This window comes from Bacillus rossius, chromosome 11 (genome assembly GCF_032445375.1).
Source record: "Bacillus rossius redtenbacheri isolate Brsri chromosome 11, Brsri_v3, whole genome shotgun sequence".
NCBI classification, from domain to species: Eukaryota; Metazoa; Arthropoda; class Insecta; order Phasmatodea; family Bacillidae; genus Bacillus; species Bacillus rossius.
The window spans coordinates 34,785,660-34,812,603 of NC_086338.1; the positions used below are offsets into that span (position 1 = coordinate 34,785,660).

Below are 26,944 nucleotides of genomic sequence, written 5' to 3' on the forward strand. Positions count from 1 at the left end.
TAACATTTCACAATTTTACACTACGCATTCCTGTTATGACTAGATTGTCGTTCGTTCGACAATCCGGCTAAATCGTCAACTTTGCCGGATTAAAGGGCCTTTCGCTGCGTTCAATTCTGTGGCCAGGTTAACTCTCGTCTGGGGGCAGAGGACGGACGGGTGGGTGGTTCCTCTTGAAGCGGATGTGCCCAGGCGGCGCTAGGGGTTGCGGCGGCGCGGTAGGGGAGGGGATGCAGGGACGGAGGAGGGGAAGTGAGGGCGGCAAGGGAGGGGAGGAGAGGCAACAAGTGGCTGCACCACCCCCCACCACCCCCCGCGCGCGCGTGGCGTCAAGGTCGCGCGATGACGCGAGCGGTGACCTCGAGACGTGGAGAGGGGATGATGCGGGAGGAAGGGGGTAGGTAGTGGGGGATGGAATCAATATCCCGGGCTACCCTGGCCTGCCCTACCGCGACGCGGCGAGAGGCGCACCTCACTCCAACCCCCACGCTCCTACAAACATAAACAACCACCTTCACAACCCCTTTACCTTTTTTTTTTTGCATCTTTCCACGCAGCTCCATAGACTAATACCTCCATGATTTAAATGTTGAAAAAAAAAATTGTTCTCGTGGTGATAAAAATGCACATTGCAAAAGCAGACACAAAACTATATACTTACGAAATGAAACTACTACAGGTGTTCTAGCCTGCTTTTATTAACGACTGTAGCTAAGCAGTTCAGAAGAAAAATAGATCACAATATTAGTGGTCATTATAGATTTTTATGTATATATACCATTAGTCCAAAAATAATCTTCATAATACAAATGTAATGATATGAGTTGACAATTTTCTTTTCCAATTTAACCTACAATAGATGTACATCTGATAAATTTGTAAACAAACGGCCGCCATATTGGTACATGTAGTACACTGAAATCGCCCTCCCCTTTTGGCTTCACCTTCCCTTGTCGAGAACCGTACATTATGCTCCATTTGTATATTTACCTAATCTCTGTGGCAGAAGGTTACTTATGTGAAACTCTGAAGGAAAAAATGGGGGAAAAAGAGCTTCACGTCTGACTGCTAATGCTCAATTTTCTAATCTCAGTTATGCTACTACTGCTGTTTTGGCACTATGATAATCAATTTTTTGTGTTTTTCAGTGTACGTATACAAACATCATAACTTGCTTTTCGAGTAACAGCTGAGAATGGTTACCGCTGGTAGATACTGCTAAATAATAATAATAAAAAAAAATGAGGGAGTCTTTCAGCACTGTGTTCTCATGTGTCATAAACGCTTATAATACGAAGCTCGGACAAGAAACTTAACATAAAACACCTTAAAATAAAGCCGAACGTGATAAATATATACGCAAGTTGCGTTTTCAACTAAATTTCTTGACGTGAATCACACGGAGTTTCCGCACCCGACGCTATAATTTGTTGCGGAGCAGCTACGTTGACTAACCAATCATATTTGATAAGCAATCGTCTCCATTAAAAGCGAAGAATGCTTGAAAAAAAAATATTAAATCCTGCTTTTGACCTGCTTTTCAACAAGGAATTTTATTAAAATGCTACCAACTTGTTAAATTTCTTTAGATAGTAAATGCCATAGCGTTTCCCTTTGTGTTTGTGAACTTTGTTCGCGCCATCCACCACAGATGGCAGCACCGTGGTTACATGTTTCCGTTCCATACGACTTCCTCCGTCGCAGTCACGAAATTACTCCAACCAAATGCCGTAAACCGACTGCTAAGATGTTGCACATCGTGATTTTCAATTATTTTTTTTAGCAAGTTACGTGGCACTGACTTATCTGCTTGATGCGTAAGTCTCGGCAACTGGCCTCTTGCCTAGCTTGTGCTGTGTGTGTGTGCGGAATGCAGGGGCAGAGAGGCCGCCCGCTCACACGACTGCTTCGCGCGTTGCATAATGCGCAGGCGTATCGCGATAAAGCGATGCCACGCCAGTGTGTCGCTGTGGCAATGAGCGTGTGTACTACAGTTCCATGCAAGCGGGGTGACGTCATCCCTAACTTCGGAACTCACAACTAGGAAACACACAGAACAGAATATTCTACGTAATAACTGTTCTAAGTTATGTGATCCTGCGTTATGTTTATAAGTTACAACAGTTCTAAGTTGTGATAGTTCAAAGTTATCATTTTGAAAGTTATGCATCTACACAATATTTAACGTAGGATTCTTAAAAAAAATTATGAAAACATCATTATTTCATTTAACTGGATGGTATCTAAATGCGTGTTTGAATTTTTTTTTTTTTGTAATTTTTAAGATTAACGTTTTTAGTTGATGGCGCTGTGTCTGAATATTTAATATATTTTCAAAAAAGTGGACGTTTTAGTTATATGAAATGATTCGGAGACTGAAACGACAATTTTTTTAAAACTTCATTCTAGCTGGTAACAAGTACAGAATCGCCATAAAACAATTCGTGGTTTCTGTGAAAATAAGCCTAATACAAACATAAATTAACATATTTTTATCCCGGTAAGTTACAACGTTCACGCAAGAAGCACAAAATTACTTTCGCAAACATAGATATAAAACTGGTCTAGAACATATATCACTTTCGACAGGAAAGGTATCCACGGTACTTCTAGTCCATAACATAATTTTTATAAAACGCATTTTATTTTCATAAATATTAAGACTGGATGAACATACTATTTTGATTTTCCAAAAAGTTATTATTTTCATCACATAAAATAAAAGTTTCAAATTAGGGTTGATGTTTTTACTCTATTTCTGAAAAATTGTTGTTAATAATTATAACGTACATATGTCAAATGAATACGATTTGAAGTCTGAGAAGAGATAGTTTTAATATATTTTCTGAAACTCCTGGTAAGTCGAAACAAATTACAGTATACAGAATATATTGTGATTTTGAAAAAAAAATTTCATCGACCTAAGCCATTTTTGGATTACGCTGGATGTCATAGAAAACCTCAAGAATGGACAACAAAGATAAACACATAAACACCAGGTGGACTAGTCAAAATCATCTGGCTTGAAATGTTAAACGCTTAGTCGACACACAGAATGCCATGGAATAAATTCAGCCAGAAGAAAAATTGGTTGTCTGTAAAGTCGGTTTACGAACGATATTTTAACGTGACAACGTCATAACAAAACATTGATGAAATGATTGCATACTTTTATGAATAAAATTGAATCATTTTTATTGAATTATCACTATTTTGTATGGATACAAAGGAGTGAAATTGAAACTACAATTTAATTGATAAATTTAATTTTATTTGCACTCATTAATTCAAATATGTTTATTACTTTAACGAAGAGATTATTTTAACTATAACTTTTATACATGTTTGCTATTTAACTTCTTCCAATCTGTGTTATTCTGTTTAGGATAGGACGATGATAGAAAAAGTAGGAAACGAATGGGAGTGTTTCAAGGATGATGTGAAGGAAAATGGCTTACCCAACACCAACATGCAGTCAAAAATAATATATTTGCGCCACGGACTCTGCAGCAATGCTAGGAGGAACGGGTTAGCAAAGAGCAATGTAAATGTTACATTGAAATGCATGAAAACAGAATTACGTCACGGACTCGGTCGCAATGCTAGTAGGTTCAGGTTAGCAAAGAGAAATATAAAATGAGCGTAACGGGACACAGCGAAACGGGAAAATGTGTGTAACGGGACACTTTTTCGCACGTGCAGCCGGCGTTCATCGATTTATTAGACGTTGTCACGTCAAAAAATGAACTAAAATATAAATAAATCACAGCAAACACGAATACAATGGGTGGACAACGACGAGACAACTGCACAAGAACGGACAAACAAGAACGTAGGGCAACACAGCGAATCACAAACGGACCAAAAAATACAAATTAAAAAAATATTTACACAAGACATACGAACACAGTAGGCCTCCTATGACAAAATAGTTTTTACGTTTCTGGAGATAACACCTGCTCCCGTCTTCAGGCACAAAGTGAAATTTCAGTGCCACGATTTTCTTTCAACATCGCTGAGTGTGTCAGGAAGCTAACCTTATGAAAAATGAAGTACGACGTAAACAATTAAATGAGTAAGGAACTGTCATTTTACTAGTTTTATTTTGTAAATAAATAGTTTTGTGTCTGCTTTGGCAATGTAGGGTACACTTTTATCATCACGTAAACATTTTTTTTACAACATAAGTTGAAATCATGGAGGTATTAGTCTATGGAATAGGTGTCATTTCTGAAGTTGAATTCAACTGGTTAGCAATTGGATAGCAAAACAAATGTCACTTGTATAAAGGCTAATATGCTTTAGATTTATTTAAAAGCTTGAAAAGAACGCGCTAGGAACAATAGTAAAGATGCCATCATGTAGTTAATATTGCTAAGCAAACATAAAACCAACACATCTGCAAGAATAAGCGTTGTGACCAAAAAATTGTTTTGCGTTAATTTTGACTTCATTTATCAACATGGAAAAAATATTGTACACACCAACTCCCATGCGAAACAAATACCGCAAACCCTCAGATGCTTGAGACATTTTAATTACTAAAAGAAGTTATATTTCACCAACAAAATAGTTTGTTCAGCAAAGACATTAAACTAATCGGAGGTTACCTGTCCTGTGAGGTGTCACAAGTTTCTCGGGTTGTGAGTTAAAAAACACCAAATTTTGGTTTGTAATCGTCGAGCACGGTACGTGATTCAGCGTTGCGTGGATAACACATATCTCCTTCAGTGTTTGCAATCAGCCCGCTGGGCAGACAGCAGACAGCACGTTCCGTGCGACAGATGGTTAAGGGGGGTGGGGGAAGCTAGAAATTGGACCCGCGCATGCGCGCGCAAGTCTTGTCTCCAGACAGCCCTCCCCTTCCCCCTCCTCAACAACTTTTACCGGTTACTCCAATTACAGGCGAGTATCTCCGTGGAAATGGCGCTATTAGTTCACTTTCTCCGTCGGTCACAGAACGAACAGTCTCGCAGAAGCGAATACGTGTGACCGATCCCTCATTTTTTACTCTACTCTCAGCTGGTACGACATACCTATTTTCCAGAGAATGGAGAGAATGGAAGCTGTCTGGGAAAATTATGGAGTTTAAGTACACGGGAATAAACCAGCAAAGAAGACCAAAAAGGAGGTTGGAAGAGCAAATAGTTAAATGAGTGCAGTAGAGAGGAGAAGGATGTAACATTGTAAAGGAGGGGGAGAGGAAAGATGAAGATGGAATTTTTACTCTGCTGACCCAGCCGCAGGCTAAAAGCAGCTGACGATGATGATGATGATGATGGTTTAACACCAGATAAAAATTTTCAGGAGCACCCTTCATGTTGACATTTGGCATTTTTACACATCATCAGTAGAGATCTGAAATATTTTTGCGGTATTATCTGGCTCAAAAATATACTTCACAAAAATTTGGCTAGCCAAATGTTGAACTTCATGCCTGATACATACTTATATTACAAGTGTTAAACACTTGGATGGGGATTTTTCAGTAACATCATCGATGTTGGCTTATTGCATTTCCCCACATCATCATTAAAGAATTTCAAATTTTTTTCGGTATTTAATGGTTCCAGTATAGACTCAACAAAAGTTTGCATAATCAGGTGACGATGTCATGAGATCATCGTTTGCTGCTACCTTTTACCATCTCACCGGGTGGCACATGATTCGCGCAGCGGTTTTTATGGGGATCTTCATTGGGTTTTAGTTCTTAGGACGCGTCAAATAACTCGTTATTTAATGACATGGGTAGTTTATGCCTACAAACCTTTGCAATATTTACTGTAGTCAAAAAAATAACACGAATCATACAGGTATCCAACCATTCATTTTATAGACCTGCCATTTTTACCAAATTTTAATTATATAAGCGTCTTAATAAATCTTTTTTAAAATTTTATATAGATACATCCATACTGTTAAAAGGTTTTAATATTTCTGAACTTTTAATGGAAGTATAAATCTATAAACTATTTGATATAATCTCATTAAAAATAGAGAGAGAGCATTTAAACCAGGCAACTTTGCTTACATTTTAAGAACGTTAAAAGAATCTCTTAAGTGCATGTTACAATCTAATTGCGAAAGACAAATAGTGAAAATTATCATAGTCATTTGCTTTGTTGCGACTCATTGGAAGTTAATTATCTGGGAATATACATATGGATGAAGCACACAACTTTAGTTCTACGGCCCCATATTCGAACTGTTTTCTTCACAAATATATGTAAGTGGCTGAGGATTCTCAGAGCTAAAAGTGGTAATCCAAACCACTGGTTTATTTCCTTGGTGCTCTTATCCTATCCTTGCCTAACTTCTGACTTCTGGTAAAGCAGGACGTGGAGGGGCGTTTCTATTTTTCCCCTATATCCCCTTTCCCTCTCCCTCAGCCCAACGCTACTTAACTACTAATACAGAAACAAACAGAAACCAAGAAAATTCAATGAAAAACAATAGAAAACAACAGACTCCAACAGACTGCTATCCAACGTAAACCCACAGAACCCATAGGAAGTCACTAAATTACAATGGAAAATAACAGAAGCTATTAAAAACACAAAAGAAAACAATGAAAGTCACTTAAATACAACAGGAAACAAATGAACTCCTTGCAATAGAAACTAGTTAAATACAATGGGATACAATTTGTAAACATTATAAAACAGCAGACTTCCACAGAACGACCATTACAAAAAAAACCAACAGAATGCAATAAAATTTGTAACGAAAACCACAGAAACCAATATAATTCCTTACAAAAGATAACAACAGAAACCACCAGAATGCACTTAAATACACAAGAAAACAACAGACCCCAAAACAGTGAAACATACATAAAAAAACTAAAAATACAATAAAAAAAACAACAGAATGCTTTACAACATAAAACAATGAATAAACAATAGAAAATAACAAACTCGAACAGAGTGTTTTCAAACAGTAACCAACATAACTCAATGGAAGGCACTAAATTGCAACTGGAAAGAAGATTTGGAAAAGCTGCAAAATGTGGAGGGGGTGTGGATGGCTAGAGGGAGGAAGGCAAATGGCGTCGCCCAAAACCCCCTACGACTTCGACGGGAGCCAGAAGTGGGCGGTCCGTTTCGCAAGCACCGCCCCTCCCCCCCTCCCTAAAGTTGAGAGAAATCTTGTCCCATGGGTCGTCGCCAGCACAGGAAAGAGAGAACGCCTTCACACACCAACTATCCCCTCATTATATTTTTCTTTGTATCTCTACAGACGGTAGCTTCCACAGTCTACTGTAATTTTCTTTTTTTTACTCAAAATGTATATAACAGCAGAGTCTTTAACGACGTTGAGTAATTTTACACCTACATGTATTGGTGTATTTGTATTCTTGCGTTCAATTAATAATACTATCCATAGTGTTAAAGTACAAAAGTTATGGTCTGTGTTCGTGTATTTTTATTCTTTTACTTGCATACGTATTTGTATATCTACCTCAAATTTCAGTAAATATTACAATTTTACTGCATCGTTGAGCAAATTTACATTAAAATTAAACGTTTTAATTTTGACTGCTGTTCTGTCAATAGTTTTTTTGCAAAAAACTTCATGTGGTCGTCAATATTAGTAAACAAGCATGACTGTGATTATTTTTTTCATGTGACAGTTTGGAAATGAGTATCGCTGGTTGTAATTTTGAGAGCTGCAAAACATTTTAGACGAGTTACGTGAGACAGACTTTACTCTTTCCCCGTTCGTAATTATTCTAGCTTCTTCCACTCGTCTGTTGACCACTTGTCGAGAAATCGTTCGCAGTGTTCTACCCAGGCCTATAAAATTTCTCCATGGTCTCGCCAAACCCTCCACCTCTCTCTCTCTCTCTCTCTCTCTCTCTCTCTCTCTCTCTCTCTCTCTCTCTCTCTCTCTCTCTCTCTCCCACCCCCATTTTTTTCTACCATCCACTGGTACCTACTACTGATCCCCGCCTCATCACGTTCGTCATGTTACTTTTCACGCCACACGCCTCTTACACCTTCTCGGTCGGTCGGACCCGTGGAACAGGTTTTTTTTAAAATAACTTCTTATCCAGTGGTTCGTGGTTTAATTAAGGTGGTTTAACCTGGTCGGGCGCACGAGAGGCGATAAGGGCGACACTGGCTGGCTCACCACACTCCTCTTCGCCCCTACGTGCCATAGGCACCAAACTGGCGGGCAGTAACTTCTCGTCTTGCACGTCTTTACACTACTTACCAGCCCGTTTACAAAAAATTACTCACGTAAAAGATACGTGAAAAACTCCCGTGTGCGTTTTCATCGGCTTTAGAATCATTGGTGCAAGACATTCGAAAGTATGTGTTTCCGGTCTTTGTGAAGTAAATAATTTAATTTAAAATGTATTCTGTGGGCAGCAAATTATTTGGAGTTACAATCGTTTTGGTGCTATCTTTTAGCCATTTTTTATCATTTTTTTCTCAACAATACCTAATTTATGATGGAATTTCAACTATTCTTCCTAACGAGTAACTTCTGAGTTATTACAGTGACCTCTTCATGCAGATACGGCTAAGTGTTTCTTACCATTTGATTACCATCGTGACTTCACCATTTTTATCAGATACCCACTATTTACACTTATGCCTCCCTGATTTTATACGTGTAATTACATCATACTAGGGTTCAAATTGAATTGGCCAGCAATATTCTACAAAATATTTAATTAACGCCTACTAATGTATAGAAACCTTTAATAAACAGCTTTAACGATGGTTAACTTTTAAATTAACTTAAAATTATGAGAAAAACTACAAATTATAAACCAAAAATAATTTAGGATATAACTCCTCTAGCCTGTTACACCATAGAGCGTGTTTTTAAAAAGAAGTGGGTAGAAATTTACATTTGTCGCTGCAGTATCGGCGAAGTCTTAGGTCCAAGCTCTCGACCCCTGCATTTCTAACAGTATGCATTGCCAACTGTTAGAAATATTCAGCTGAAATCAACGAATAACGCTGGTTACAAATTATCCAAAGAATCTTCGTAAATTTGCCGCTATCTTCGCAAATTGGCGGGTACCTACTAATGCCACCTTCTTTGAGCGTGAATCCACAAGAACGATCTTGCTTATAAGCGAAACTTCAAAAACTTTTGTAAATAATACTTGCAAGAACACTATCTAAATCTTCTACGTTTGTGTTCAACCTGTTCGTAACTGAAAACAGAGCTCAAAATTTCAAATACGGCGTAGTTTATACATCAGGTTTATCTTAAATTTACGAAGACCTCTTTGTTTATTTTAGACGAATTTTTCGTTGAAATTTCGGTAAATATACTAGGATTTCTAACAGTATATGCACATAACGTTATGTCCCAACCAACTCTTCTAACATATCCTCCTATATACCCTGCATTAACCTACTTGTTTGATGCACGCCATATCTCCTGTGATCCTGTTTTTTAAGTTCTTTTTAAACTCATTTTAATGTCATTAACTTTTGTTTGCCAGTGTTCTTGAAATAGTGCAAATGTCTGGATTTCAGTTCTCAAGCCATTAGGTAAGGTTAGTTAAGTGTTGTAAGATTATGAAGTGTGATTTTTTTTTGTGTAGTTGTGTAGTGCAAGTAGTGTAAGAGAAGTCTAAAAGCCACAAATTCACCATCAAGTAGATAAATAAATAAATTTAGTGTAATTTTTTTACAGTGTGATGGTTGCCACGCGGCGCGCTACGTATTGCCCTGGGGGAGAATCGGGCGCGGAGATATTATCGCTGGGAAGAAAGGTGTGGCGGACGAGGTGGAAGCACCTCATACCCGCTGTACGGGTGCTCGGCGAACGATGATGACGGGTTTTTCGCGTGGGCGTGGACGTGGGTACACTCGGTCCGATGTAAGGCGAGACTTCGTTTCACAAGCGCCGTCCGGGTGCGCTCGAAATTTCACAGCTGAATCAAATTGAGAAGTAAAAATAAATAAATAAATCTTGTATCAACACAGTTGTCCATCGTGTAGTTAATTTTTTTAAGATTATTACAAGTCTGATTGTCATTTGTTAAAAAAAAATTGTTCGCATTATGTTGAACAAAAGCGAGGAGAAGAACGGATGATATTATTGAGATAGCCTATTTGTGCGGCTGGAGCTAGTTTGCATTCTACTGGATTCCAAAAGACTACAAAAAAATAATATGTTTTTTGTCAATAATGTTTGTTAACTAATGATTCGAGAAATACTGGAGCTGTTTTTGAACGATTTGTTATTAATCATCTTAATACGCGTTGAAACACTTAAAATGGAAAACGTTGGTTTTGTTAGAAAATAAGTTAATAAGTAATTTAAGTTTCTCACACGAAAAATTTTATAACTACCTGAAATATATAGTAACAAAACTTAATTAATATCTATTAATTAAAAAAACATATTTAATGTAGCACAGCAATTTAGTTAATGCAATGCTGTGGTTTTTGTAAGAACATGCAAAGTGTCTTTCATTTAATCAGATTGAATAGAACGTGGTTGTTTATGTCGTGCTGAAAGCCTATCTTGGTGAATTGTATCCCCTTGGAAAGGTTACCTTTCATACTTTTGGTGGCGGTAGTGTAGCTGGGTAGAAAATGGAAAGTTACCCTTTCCGATTTGTTAAAATGTTTTAGTTTTAATGAAAATATGCACTGGAAAGGTATCCCCTCGGAAGGGTTAGGTTAGGTGAGGTGAGGTTAGGTTAGAGGGGATAACTTTCACGATTATAAAGCAGAAAATAATAAACATTTAAGAAATCGGAAAGGGTACCTTTCCAATTTATTTTCTGCTGTGTCATTGTACAGAAAATCCTGAAAGGTACCCTTTTCGAGGGGATACCTTTCCAGTGCATATTTGCATTAAAACCGAAACATTTTAAGAAATCGGAAAAGGGTACCTTTCCAGTTTCTACCCAACTACCATACCACCACCAAAAGTATGAAAGGTAGACCCTTTCCAAGGGGGATGCAATTCTATCGTCCCTTGGCGTGCGGCTAGGTAGGAAGAAAATCACGAGTGTGCGACTTCAGCCCTAACATTTCTCTCAGCGCAGCTGCGCGACGGCATAACCCAGTCTACCCGTGACGTCACAGGCTACCGCGGCGAATGGACGCCGGGAAAGACGCCAGAGAAACTTCTCGGAGATGTGTTACAGAATGAATTTTTAGACGAGCTTTATTTTCATCCACGTTCTCTCAAAAGAAAAAAACATCGTAATAAAAAACTGTCTACGTGGGCTCATGGCTCCTGATCCTTCCGCCTCCATGAAAGTCGACAGCAACCATTTAAGGCGTTGCTAAACGAGACAAGATGCACTTCACGTTCACATAACGTAAATAAAGAATAAAAGAAACTTGAACTTACAGAATAACTCTGGTTAAAAAAATCCTAGAAATAATCTGGAATGTACGTTTATCTTCATAAGTTTACACAGACATTTTTTTTGTACGTTCACAGAATATTTCCAAGAAATAGTTTGTAATACTACCAAAACAAATGTTGTAACTTTATACAACACGTGGCTATGGTAATTTCTGAATATATGAATTACGTGTTTCGAGATAATACTGAGTATTTCTTTCGAAAATAGGCGCATAATTTTATATTTTAATTTAAGTTTCACTGAAGCATAAACAAAATTTTAAACCGTGGAAAAGATAATCGGGTATCCAACCATTTCACTTTATATTTTATTACATTATTCTTATTAATGTGCGCAGTTAATTATGTATGCCTATTCAGGGAATGTTATACAAATAACTTAAACTATTGGAGTTACCGGGACAACACAAAGCATAAATTCTCGGGTAAGAATATGAACCCAGTATTACTGTGAACGCTATTTTGTAGTGATATTTTTTTTTTCATGTAAAACCACAAATTAACAAATGCCTGTAACATTGTATGAATATTTATGTTCCGTTTACAAAATAGATCACAGTGCACAACTTGAAAGTCCAAATTCGGCGTTGTTTCCATAAAAATCCAATCACCTACAACCATGAAGAACTGTTTCTCTGTCTGAGTTACATGATTTATTTCCAAGGACTGTGCTAAAACTGAAATGTCTAAACGGTACAGGAAATCTTAGGGTTCAGTGACAGCTTCCAAATTCGTGTGACCGGTCTCTCACATTGTTTCAAAATTTTAAGCGTGTGTGCATGTGAGTCGGGTTGTATGGTAGCCAAAAGTACGACGAGAATGACATCCAACACTGATATTAGTTAGTTAATCAACGATGTGTTTCTAATTCAAAAATTTTTTTTTGTCATTTAAGGGACAAGAATATTTTGCAAAACTAAAAAATTCCCACACCATATAAGTTCCCTAATTAGGTCACGGGTTTTATTAAAGTAATAGCTGCCTGGTCCTCATGTAAAGATCTAGATTTCGATTTCACCTTTGCCTAGCGCGGTTTTACACTAAGGGGAACAGATAAAGATCGAAACACGTTATACTTATTGGTTTCAACAGTTACTTTTGTTCGTACAAGTTGTTATTATTTAATATTTAAAATTAGCCTTAGTCGACGCAAGGTTCGCTTACTTAGAGATTTATAAAATCCATGGCCAAGAGCGTAGGCAGAATTTCACTTCGAAGGGAATGGATAGAACTTATTTGACTAATGTTTGCTTTCAAATACATTCCTTTCGTTGGTGGGAATAATGATTATTGTAGGATTTCATAAGATTTCGGAGGAGGCGGTATAAATCCCTCCTTCTTTCCCTTTGTATGCATCTGCCAATTTAATGGAGAGTATTGGCAGTATTACTACAAACATTTAATAAACACTGAACCCCAATTACTTTCCACTAAACAACTTTGGTTAAATTGAATTCTTTGATTTGGTTAAACCAAAATCTTAAAAAATCTAAATACGTAAAATGGTTATGCCCGAAAATAAATCTGTTGAGACCAAGATAGATTTTGGTTTCAATCTCTCCCCCGTAAGCATCTCACACCATCGGTTTCTGCTTCTCTGACGAAAATTTGGGCAGATAAATTACAAAATAACTTGACTATATTGTAACAGGTTTACAAAGTAGCAGTAAGAACTTTCCTATAATTTAACAGGTTTGCAAAGTAGTACTAGCCAAACTCGAGTGCCAGCACCATAAAGATTCTTATACACAGAAATTTAAATAATTATTAATTATAAGTTATAACAGTAAATCTACCACACGTTGCAGCACATAACTATCATTATGTTAACAGTTTGAAAGTATTGTAGTTAAAAAAAAATTATTTGCTTCATTCGTAATTTTTTTCCTCAGTGATGTTTATGATCCCAGCAACATAATGCTTAGTTCCTTTTTCAAAGGTATTATGAAAAGACAAAGAATGATTTGTTTCGGACATTATGATTTTTAGTAACTACCCCCTAGGAATTCCAAGTTGTGAGATACTTTATCTTGTTCCAGAATAATAATTAAAAAATAAACTAAATATGAAAATAAGATTTATATATATTTTACATATGCATTGCGTGATTTTATGGACATCTAACGTGTAATTGTAAACTTAAAAATGAAAAAATAATAGTTTGCTTGAAACTTCGATTAGTTTAAAATTAACTTGCCATGTGACCAGAGCGAAGTATACATTTCATATATTTATGTCCATGTAAAACACTGAGAAATAAACAGACAGGTAAAGGTAGGATTAACTATTTTAATCCAAAAATTGTGTTTCTTCTTATCTTTATAATACAAAACTGTGTGTTTATTGCTTTTGAAATCGTAAACGGCAAAATTATATTTCAACCCTGACTTCAATAAGAGCATAAACTCATGTTTCTTGCATATTAAAGTAAACTGATTATAAAAAACGTTTGCGTTACACTATTAAATTACATGATATTTTCCTGTAAGGCGATAAAAAGTTTGATTTTCTGGTTTTGAAGAATAAATGGTCGGTTAATGCAAGACATCCTTCACCTGGAGTGTTTCACGAAAATGGACTACGTACGTTTGTAGGAAATAATAACTGCAGACGTTTTTTTAAATCGTTTTTATGGTGGCATTAAAAGGATCTTTGCACGCCTGCCGTGGAGCAGATGTAAATTGAATCGAATCAAAACTTTCCAAGAACAAAATGCGCGTGGGTATTCTAACAACACTTGAAGTTATTCGGGAAACGCTAACCTAAGGCATGGCGCGTTGGTGTCCTGATTACGGGTTCGACCCGAAATATCGAAATAACACAAACAAATAACAAAGCACAATAAGCTGATTAGTACTTGGAACTTTTGGAGACTTTTGTGATCCCAGAGCCACTTTATTTTTGCAAAACTAAAAAAAAAAAATCGGTTGAATTTTTTTTTTCTGGATAAAAAAACGTCATATTTTAGGAGTTCCGGTGCAGATGGACCAAAAAAATTAAGGATACATTTTTCTTTACCGAAATATTTTGTTTTGATTCCAATTTAGTTTCATATTTGCGTTCTAAATATTATTTCGTTCTTTCAACAACAGAGATAAGGGTAATAATTTTTGAATCAAAGTGTGCAATAAGATATTTCTTGGGCAGTTTAATATTTCATTTTTGCAATAAAAATCCCTGTGATTATTTCGCCCTCCCTCCCCCCTCCCCCAACCAACTTAAAAAAAATCATGTTTTTACCATTTTCGAACATGCCTATAAACTTTCAAAACAGAAACTTTTCAGATTTGAAGTCAGTGCAATTGGCTACTTCGTAGTGCATTCTGAATTGTTCTAGTAATTTTGTGTTGCTTTTTTCAAGTGTCAAAATAATGTAATGAAAATTTTCTTTAAAATATTTATAATATAAAGGTTTAGGAACCACGAAACTAGGAAATTTTCCCGAAGTCGCAGTTGTTATCATGGTGCGACTTCGGGATAACAACAATCGCACCATGATTACAACTGCGACTTCAGGAAAATTTCCTGGTTTCGTGGTTCCTATACCTCAAAACCACCGTCAACTTAAATTATTAACATCTTTAAATATAATTATATATTATGGATACGATAACTACTGTAAATTGCACAACTTATGTTAAATATAAGGATTGATAATAGCGCTCGAGTTCCTTAGTTGGCAAAATTGAACCAAGGGAGTAGAAATGGGGAAGGTCTTTGAAAAAGAAACATCCAAAACCACTTTAACTCCCTCAAAGTGAATTTTTTTTATCCGTTTGAAGTTATTATATACTACTAGTATTGGCAAAATTTCTGCCTGAATTTTTATATGACCAACCATTATTGCAAATGGGTGAACAAAACAAGGTTGTGGAATAAAAAAAATTCAAAACTCCGTTAGTAGAACCAAAACTGTAAACCTTCTAAAAATTTCCAAAGTTTTATTATATATAAAGTCTAAAATTGTGATTCACACGTAAACACTAACTGACCCGGAAGAACCAAAAAATAATTTATCCAGAATAATGTATTAAATGAATTAATCAAACAAAATTTAAAGTTTAGAGAATTTGAGTGAAATGTATGGGCAAACTATAGTACATAAACATGCTTTGAGTATTTAAAAGACAACACAAAATGATGTTACATTTAAGCTGACTTTGGCTCATTTATGAGTGTAATATGGGTTACATATTTATGTTACCTCCTCTGTGAGTGAAAAAAAATTAAACATAAGTTTATTATGTACTGTCATTACTGAAAAGCGTGTTAAACACCTTTAATTTATTGCATTTTAATTCTTCAAAGTCTAGATGAAACTTGTTTCAATTTGTATGTCATACGTTGTCTTAAATGATGCGGCACTCAGTACCCCATAAATTAAACCTGCATACTTGCGTGGAAAAGTATGTCACTTTGCTGTATAGTTAACACCAGTGAAAAAATTAGATTTCGTTCACCGATCCACTAATTGCAGGTGATTATATGATATAGCGTGACATAATGGCAAGGTGCTTCAATCAACAATTTGTTGATCTGAGGCATCAAAAACGGTGAAAATTATTATATATAAAAATATGTCTATAATACCAAGTTTAACTATTTTTTTTTAATTTGCCGCGGTTTTATGTCATCAAACGAGAAGAAATTTATATTTATAACCATACGAACAGAACATGGGAAGCTTTGCAGCTGGCTTGAAAGTTGTTATGAATCGTTTTAAATTAGGCACAGTTATCGCTAAATATGACTAAAACGCCTTAAAAAACCAGTTTCGGCGCAAGAAATCTCATCATTCGAACATGAAAACCGTTAAACGAAAACGTAACTTTGAATTTTATAGATGCTTGGTCACTTGTCACGCTCTTAAGTAACTCGCGAATTTTCGAGCAGAGAGAGAGCTTAAAATTTTTTTTTAAATACTGAATATTAAAATTGTTCTGTCTTTAGAATGCCCGCAGGCGAAAATTTTCTGCAGTTTGTTCTCTGATGAATGCTTGTTGCTTTTTCGCCCTCAAATTATGTGTTTTGACGGCTCCTTAAGTGGTAACTTGCACGGACGTCGGAGCAAAAGGATTATCATTACCAGCATTACATCGTCCAGCCGTGCTCCGAATGGAAATAAAAATACTGATGGCAGCTCAGACTCCAGAAATTCAAAGGACTTTCTGGAGTAACCCGTGAAATCCACGGGACGCAAATGAATTCAGTAAGTGATTGTGTTGATCTACAGTATTGTATGTTAAAATTTTTTAGTTCCCGCTTAATATTTGTATTAATATATCTAAATTGATTTCCATGAGGTTTATTCAGACAAATTGCACCAGGGCTAATGCTAAAATTGTATTCATTAATTATAAACCCGTGTTTTTTTTTTTAAGTTGGTAGGTGTTAGTTAAGTGGAAGTATAAAATTAGAATTTGAAAAATTTCTTTAAGACAAAAATTTTTTGGACATAATTTTTGATCGTGCAAATGATTTATCAATATGATTATAAGAGTAGAATGAACTTGCATCCAAAAAATTATTATTATTGCCTTTAACTAGTCGAAATCCACTAAAATTTTTTAACTTTTTACATTTGATAAACAGGAGGTAGACTGCTTGACACGTGGCCGACATTGCATGGAACAAACCCAGGAGGGAGTAGAATTTAACCCACGTTTCACTTTATGACAAAGTTTGGGTTTAAAGTCGATTTGAATCCCTAGTTAAACGCGTGATCTTAAATTTTAATAAAAGTTAGGCAGTAGAGTGGATTACCTTATGTGTCTGCAACTGGCAATACAAAAAAAAAGAATATGCTTTAATTACCACGGAAAAAGTTATTGTATTTAAAAATAGGAATAAATAATTAGAAATATTATAAAACTATAATACATTTTGACATAATATTACCAATTCCTAACTCAAAACACCATCGAAAATTGTAACACAAGACGTTCTGTAGAAATGTATTGAATACATGGGATAGTTCAGCACATGCATGGCTAGAGGCGATTTCGATATGTCAAAACAATAATTTACAAATAGAAATCATTTCTAATAAATTTAGGCACATTCCTACCCGGGGGGGAGGGAAGGTAAAAATTAATTTGTATTCAAATAACAGTCATCATAACCCTTAACCATATTTATGTAGGACCAATGATGGTCCCAAGCGATTTCCCCGCATGATACGAAGTTTATGCGCCGATTCAATAAGTTTTTTTTCTATCCCCTGTTATCGGATTCTGTGTGCGACCGAGCATTCTTTGTTAAAATAACTCAACTCTGGAAACTCACAATGAGAATTGGGATAGTACAAATTTTGGCGGTGCTGCAAAATCCCGTCCTACTTATATATAAATCTGAAAGTTTTGATTTTTTTAATGTTTTGTTTGTTAATTAATCACCTGTTTAATGCTGAACGGATTTCAATAAAAATTCTAACGCAGATATCTTATATCCTGGATTAGCACATAGGCTACATATAATTATGAAATTCCACCAGTTTCTCGTCACCATGTTTCTGAAAATTGTGCTTTATTTTTATCATTAACATTATATACTGCAGCATATTAGCACCACAGCGCTACCACAGCAATGCAGCATATTAATTACGCAGAAAAATGCACACTATTTCACACTACAGCACACTAATTGTTATACACTAATTTTTGCACACTTTCGCACACTTTCGGATAAATGTATAACTTTGAAAAGTTTTTAAGATTTAATTCTTTAAATATTATTTCACACGTTTTATAATTTTTCACAATTTTCCATGCGTTTCCATAATTTTTTTGCTTTATCATAGTTTTTTTTCATATTTTCCGATAGTTTTCCATACTTTCCTATACGCATCCATACTTTTGAATACTTCCATACACATTTGTACACTTTTGCACACTTTTGTACAATTACACATACATTTGCATACTTTTTCATACTTCCACGTAATCTTTTATACAAACACATATTATAGCATACTTTTCCATAATTCGCATACCTGTGTTCTCTTTTGCATACTTTTGCTCACTTTCCCACAATTTTCATACTTTTTCACACTAATGCTTGTTTTCGCATACGCTCCCGTACTATTCGATACTTTTACATACTTTCGCATACTTTTGCATACTTTCTCATCCTTTCGCGTAATTTTCAATTCTTTCGTAGATTTCTACATAGGCCTACGGGAGCTTACTTTCACATATATTTTTTCACAATTTGCGCATTTTCATACACTTAGTTTTTTTACGCCAATTTTAACATTCATTAGTATTTTAATGCTTAGTTTGGCTTTCTTATGCATAATTTCCATACGCTCTCATAATTTGTCATATTGCAAAATTATATACAATTATTTATTATTTTCACAGTCAGTCTTGCTGACTTATTCAAGTTTGATTAAATAATTCATAAACGGTAACCAAAGATATTTAATCACTAAGCTCGTTTTCCGGTGGAATTTATAAATGAGAGTAGAGAAATATTACACCTGTTGGCGTAGTTTAATGCTCATGTATTTATAATTTTGATTGAATTTAAAAAAAAATTTTTTTTTTTAGGATGAAGTGCCTGGTGACCATAAAAACTATCATTATGTACATATTGGAAATTCTTTTAACTTAGCAACTTCGTCATCAAAAAGAACTATGAAAGATGATTATGAAAACTAAGAACAGTTTGAATGCATCGCATTTTCTTTTTGCTCTAGCGCCACAAAAAGAAAATAAGAAGAAAACATTTTGATCAGAGCCAATGAAACACATCTCGTAACACATTGCAAACATGAAGAAGGAAGAGGAAATAATCTCACGACAAAGAAACACAGGCATGAAACAAGTCAACAACACGTCTCGTGTTAAGCTTGATGAGATGCAAAAGCGACCCAGGCAGAAATCACGTGCCAAAGAGGAGTTGTCGAAAGCATGTCAGATGAAGACGACCCGCCACGTGGCTTTATTTGAGACAGATTACTGTCAACATCTGTCACTGAGTGAAAGTGACTGGTTAAGCTGTCCAAAGTACCGCTGATAGTACCGTGAAATTTGAGCACGTATGTGATCCAGGAAGAAAGCTATTTGTTTGTGGTTGATGATTAAAATTTTTTGAACAGCACAGTGTGTTGTCCGAATTCTCCCAAACATTAATTTTTTTTATATATTTGTGTCATAAATTAATTGGTGCACATTGTTTATTCAGATACCATTCACTGGTTACAAAAAAAATTAGGTTTGAAATTTGAAATTATTTTGGCTGTACGGAGGATTTTTCTACATCATTATGACTTTAAAATAAAAAGCTACGCCTTGCAATATCAACATAGTGTGTAGGACCCGGCTTCGAGCTCTTCTTTAAGTCAACATTCATGTACTGGTATATAGTTACGTTTGTAAGATGGCCGCGCGAAATAATCGAATATTTCGTCCTGGTGGTCATAAGCTGGAGAATATTATTAAGTGTCAGAAGACACAGTATAAAATATATCTCATGAAGATATTATTAAATTTAAGTTATGACAAAATTGAAACAACTAGCTCGAAACTCAAATCAAAGCGAAAAAACTAAAAAAAACACACACAAATGGAAAAGTCTTATGTCCTTGAACTTTTTTATCTTAATTTTTAAAAGTAAATGAATTCAGGTTATTCTACACACAAAATATGAGCAGGATATAATGCCATATAATTGTCCAGTTATTCAACTTATGTACGTGGAAAATTGTGGGGTTAAGTAATTTCAGCGACATTTTGATAATGTGGTTTTCTCATAGTAAGTGCAGAGGCCCATATTTAGCAAGTATCCAGTACAATTTTTTATTTATCAGCCAACCAGTACACTTCAATAGCAATCTACCTTAGTTTCTTTAATAGGTCCAATAATATTTTTAATAAACAGGTCGGAGTAGCTTTTTATATTTACAACACTGGAATTTATGTCACTAAGTATACGCGGAATGAACTATAATTGTCAACACCGTAAATGTTTCACAGCAGAGATTGACGCGAAAAAAATTACGAAGGGATATATTGTGAAAATATTAGCAAACATAATTCACAAAATCACGTAGGCCTATGTTATCACAGCTGTAACAAAATATAATGTGATAGCATCTACATGTTATGTTTATGACCAAAACCTATTCATAAACGTTTTCTGGTCATCTTTACTGTCATTTAAGGTAATTAAAAGTAAAAATAATGTTATTTACCTCAAAAACCACTCATGAGTGGAGGCTTACCGAATTATCGGGGCATTAGGCTTGGCTGCTCACTCTTGCACATAAATCAACAAACGTCTTTCGTTTATCGGCTGCTGCCTCGTTGTACCTTCAATCCGGTTTGCATACGGTTGGTGATCGAATGAATACTAAACAATAAAAATACTTCACGATAGTTTAGTTCTTTTCTCATAAGACCTCCTTAACCACCTTTTTTTTACAATTCAATTCCTGATCGCAGTATTTTATTTCTGCCACAGGGCATTTCCAGTTATATATCATCGCTAGAGACCTGCAAAATTCGTGGATTCATTCGGTTATAGGCTAGAATTCAAACACATATACCTGTTAGATAATTTTTCTATTGGCTTACTGTTCATATTGGCGTTTCTTAACCAATTATAAACCCTCAAGTAAAGAAGGATCGAATCACAGACAAACCAGCTGAGACAACTTACAAGTCAACAACCAATGAACTTGCGTTATTTGCCCAGTGTACAGGAGAATGCGCAGTCTATCCTGAAGGCCATCGAAACCGCGAATTTGGTAGGTCTCTACTCATCGCAAATTGCGTATAATATGAACTTGAGAGCTTTCCGTGCGTAATACACTCCCGAGAAATTGTATGCGCAGTAATATATATATATATATATATATATATATATATATATATTAAAACTCATTATTTTGAAGATACACTGTAATTTTTTGTAAATGGAACAGAAATATTCATGCGAAATTAGATATTTGTAAATTGTAATATTTACATGAAAACAACTGTACCTACCACTATAAAATGGTTTTCGCAGTAAAACTGACTTTGTGTTACCCCAGAACCTCTAAAAGTTAAAAGTTATTTATAAACTGTTCCTTGAATAACTTTCCAGTATTAACTGCGCACATTAATAAATATAATATAATAAAATATTAAGTCAAATTTTCAAATGTTAGATTATCTTTTCCGTGGTTAAACCAAAAATATTATGCTTTAGTGAAACATAAATTAGAATATAAAATTTTGCGCCAATGTTCGTAAGAAGTACTCAGAACTATCTAGAAAAAGAAACGTATTTCATAGATGCAAAAATAATCATACCCATGTGTTGTAAAAAGTTACAATATATTTATTGTAGTATTATAAACTAATTCTTGGAAACTTGTTTTCAAAACGAATCTTTTGTAAAAGTACAGAAAAATGTTTTTTTTCTGTGAAGTAGGTACACTCGGAACACCTGTACCCGCACTTGAAGAACACTTCCTCTGCGCAACACCTGCTGGTCTAAATGCCCTGCAGGCGGCGTTTGAAGCGACTGTCGATAAGCTTCGGTAGATAATAAAGTGTTTTGACCCTAAATACAGGAGACTAATTAATGTTATGCATTGAATATCAGTCTTCTAAATTTTAGTCAGTTGCTCTTATCCCCCTGAAATATAACAGTTAGGGAATTACATGAGAAAACTATAACTCGTAAAGAAGTAAAGAAATTGTATTAATACCTCATAAAGATTTTTTTTACAAAAATAGTTATAACACAATATATTTATTCAAAAGAACTGACTTAACCAATTATGTTTTTATATCCATCCAAATACATCCTAATTAAACGTATTTGCGTTAGTAATAGTAATACGAAAGGAAAGCTCAATTGAATCATTTGCGCAGAAAATAATTGATCTAATATCGCATCTAATACTTCCTCATCTAAATCTGAAGTGAACTGATTCGACTCGACAAATTTGAGTCCATTAATGTTCTACATTATAAGCGCTGTACCTGGCATTTCTTTCAGATTAACCATTCTGAACTCCGATTATATATATATATATATATATATATATATATATATAAAATAATATATCAAATAATATATCCTATATTATGGAAATAATACGATTCATCGTTTAAAAATAGTTACATTAAATTTATAAAGAAAGTGATCTTAGCCGAAAATTGTTAGCAAACCTACAATCTTGAAAATTATCGTGTTTAATTTACTAAGGGCTCTGTTTAGACATTATCCTAGGAATCTCGTAAACTTACAATTTTCGTAGATATATGTATTCTGACGTTTACAACGAAATATCTCTCCTTACTTTCACGTGCGTGTTGTTTACTTTGTCAACAAACAACCATGAAACTCGTTAGTCGGAATCAAATCCCATTTTCTACGAAGAATCCTTCGTCTGTTTGAGATGCAATCTAAGTTAAAATCGTCCATAAATTTTACTGTAATTTCCAACAGCGGGTAGAAATGCCTACAGGTGGCAAACTTCCTATGATTAAAGATCAATTACATTTTAAAAAATTCCATAATATCAAATGAAGTTAAGGTTGACCAACAAAGTGATTAATTGAGGGTAAAAAAAAGTTTTGCTCCATTTACCAAACTTGCAAAGATTTGCATACATGTTGCTTAGCTTACTTTCTTATTTACCTGCCTTTTCCGTTTATTATTACAAGAACGCAAAGTCAAAGTGAAGTTGGGAAAATGTTCTCAGAGATTTTGAGCTAATGGAGATAAAGAAAAAATTTCAATTTTTAAAAAAAACACATTATGATAAATTTTCTTATGATACTAAAATTAATACCAATTTAAAGATCTTACATTTAATTACGAATATTTCTTTAGTATCAATATAATACAAGTAACCAATCACTGCCCCTCATCACACATAATTACTGCTTTGAAATAATATTTTTGTTTAAATGACGCATAGTAAAATGCAGGCTTATTCTCAATCGAAGCATAAAAATAATAATCACTGATGAAATTAGATTCAAGAAATAACTTTCTAATATCCACTAGATTTATTTATTAAAAATATATAATAGGAAATCTCCCAACAAAATAAAATCAGTTATTGTAAAATACCTGACCATTTTTTATTTCTACTTTTGTTATTATTTATTAATCGTTATATAGTCATAAACCAATAATCTCTGTTTATGGACCACAAATAATGGAAGAAAAACTATTGTAGTTTCGCAATGTAAAATCCTTGGAAATATTATATGCATTTATTCTAAAACAATTAATATCATATTCAAAACAATTACTTGTATTTATTCGGTAAAAAAATCAATTTTAAAAAATATGGAAGTATTTTGTAAACTTTAGTGCAACGGGATATTTAAATCCCTTCATCTAACTCTTCAAACCCACATTGATAAAACAAATTACACTTACTAGGTGGATATCGTTAAGTATAGTATAGCCGTGTATTCTTTGTCAGAAATAACATAAAACAACATACGAACTTGTGTGAAAAACAACAAATGTGTGAAATAATTCACACGGCGCAAAATATTATTGATCTACTGTGTACCTGTTTGTGCGGTCATTGTTCAGTCTTTGATGCTAAATTACAAGAGCAGAAACAGTTCCATAATTTTCAGTGACTTCTGGGCATCACGATGAATTAATTCTTTGGCAGTCAAAAATACTTTTAACGAGTGTAGGCAATTTTAATTATATGAAATTTGCTTAGGTTTACTCGAAAGGATACTATTTTGGAACAGCACTAAAGGCACATTAAATCTGAGTTTAAAGACAATTATTTTTTAAATGATGCATACAAAAGCGGTCCAAATCAACAAATTTGCGGTCGGGAGGCATTAGAACGATTAAGGGTTTAACGTATTATGTTAGTTTTTTTATTTGCATTTTCACGGTTCGATCATCCTGGTAAAAAGGAATTGACGAGGCATTGAATTCGCTTCCAATTCGGTGAGATTTGACTGCAAACCGGAAAATAAAATCACATTTCTCTGTAAACGTAAGGTATTGCAAAACTGATATGAATATAAAAGCAGTTTAGTGAGTTCCATTAAAATTTTTGGAAAAATGCAGGCTACAAAATATATTGTAGCGAAAACAAAAAAAAAAAAATTTAATTTCGACAAAAAACTATTTATTATTGACAGCAGGAATATTTCTGTCATTAAAAAGCCACTTAGTTGATCCTACATAAAATACAAGATTGGATGCATTAGTCATTTAAAAAAATATTCGTGGTGGCAATAAATAAATACATGGTGAAATACACTGCTTCTAGAGCGACAAAAACCTAAGACTACTAAAAAAAAGTCAATCATCTCTGCAAAAAATTTGGCAGTCACTCAGATTTCAGACCATTGTTCGAGTAATCTACTACAAGCGCAATTCATCTAATCTTGACACTACTGAATTCTCACGTGGCGTTTTCCTTTCAGCAAAGAAACTACTTGCTGACAGTAATTTTGTCAACTACGACCTGTAAAATTCGCGGATTCATTTCGCGATAGGTCAGAGTCCAAATACTTTTGACATTATTTTGCTTCAGTGATTGGGCCACAGTTTATCTGAAGGACTCTGGGCCAATGAAAAATCTTTAACAGAAGAATTAGCGAATCACGATAATTCCAGTCAACAGGTGTTACGAGTCGGTAACCAATCAGCAGATGTAATTTGCACGAGTGCATAGGGGATCATGGAGTATATCCTTTAGGGATTTAAAATCGCGAATTTTAAAGGTCTCTACGAATAAGGTATGAAGGGGCATTTATAGACAGGAATAACTGCGAAAAGTCTATTAAAAAAATGCTCCGATTACTTGGCATTCACTCAATTAAGCAGAGCTGCATAAAATAAACATTAATTTGATTCAACGTTGTTAATTCAATTTTTTTCTTCGGGGTTTTAATTATTTTCAGATTTTCGTAATAAGCCTAAACTAATTGTATTTTATATTGTATTCAGAAATCATTATACTAGAAACCTATATGAAAAACTCAGAGACCGTACATATTTTATATTTGATTATATATTTTTGATAGTCCAAATCTCGTGGCACACCTAACAGAATATTCAAAGCACACAATTGTGGCATGGCAAGATGGCTCTCGGGTAGCGAAATAAATTTGTTTTTGTGCGCATATGCACACGCGTTAGAATTTGTACTTCTTTGCCAAGATTAAGTAAACTGTGTTAATTAACATCTACATAATGAAATATCGCACGGTTCGTCAGATCAAAGAGAACTAACAATTAGTAAATATCAGCGACGCCCAGTACGTTCAAACTTTTTTTTCTCTGCTGATGAATTATAAGTAAATAATAAAAAAACAAATTTGCAGTAACTTTAATCGCTTGTTTCAGAATTTTTTAAAAATAATACGCGAAGCAATCGTTATTGTTCAATATTAAAACTTGTGTGTGTGTGTCTTTGTGCAAAAAATCGCACAGTGACTTTTTTCTTTGATCATTATATAATGTAATAAATAAGTTATCATCAATCACGTAATTGTTATTAATTGTGATATAAATATTATAAGATGTGGTACATAGTAGTATTGGTAGACGTGGGTGTTGGTTCTAAATGGCAGCTTACCTTTCTATTGGTTGCACTTAGTTGTGAAAAGAAAAAGTGGTTTTACTGTCATATCTCTGGCTTCCATCATCTTAGCAAATAAACAATATACGAGTTTTTAATTCTAATCATAAGTTTTTAACAAAATATATTTAATCAAAATCAATCCAGTAGTTTTTTGCGCGATACTCGAACAAACAGAAAAATATTCAATATTAATACAAGAGTTTAATAAAAAATAACTCAATAATAAACCATTTTAATTCAAACTAATGTTAACTAAATAATAAATATCTATATTGGTATAAAATTTACATGGATCAAATACTTGGTTTACCTTAAAAAAAAACATGAATTTTAGTTCTTATTATATTATTATAGCCTATATAATGACGATAATGCATAAAAGCATATGTTAAGATTATTTGTTTACACGAACTATTGTTTCATTCGTTTGTAAAACTAACCACGTGCTACGCTGCACAATTCGCGCTTCTTACGAAAGTGGACGAAATCTACGAGCGCGTCGGGGATCAACATGTTTGTTAAGTTTCTCGTTGCACTGGTGCGCGCTGCATTTCGTTGCGAAAGAATTTTTTTTTTTTTAACCAACCCTAAGCCTAAAGAAGCACGACTTCAAAAAAAAAAATTCCCGGCGCAATATGCGAACTGGCAAAAAAAAAAAAAAAAAAAAGGTCGCGTGTGGTTTAACAGGGTTTGCTCTTCGCCGAGTGGAAATACTGGGGTGCGGAGTAAACCACCCCCTTATCTGTATTTCCGTCGGGACTCTGCAGAAGAAAGACGCCCGATCCCCTCCCCCTCTACAGTATCACACACCTGTTGCGCGGAACGGCTAACGCCTGTGAAGGGGAGGGAGGCGTATCTTTCGACGTACAATCCACAATTCAGGCGACATTTTGAAAAAAAAATAAACATACTATAGTTTATCCCTTGATCATGATGTAATGGTCCTGTATATTTTCTTCCTGTGGTACATGATGAGTGCTGTTTTAATTTAGTGCGTCGAAAGAT

At 34.6% G+C, this 26,944-nt stretch overlaps 1 protein-coding gene across 1 annotated transcript in view; it reads right to left on the minus strand.

Annotated features, from left to right (window-relative positions):
* Positions 1–26,944, minus strand: part of LOC134536805 (zinc finger protein 768) — a 134,943-nt gene that overhangs the window by 107,153 nt on the left and 846 nt on the right. The window lies entirely within an intron of this gene.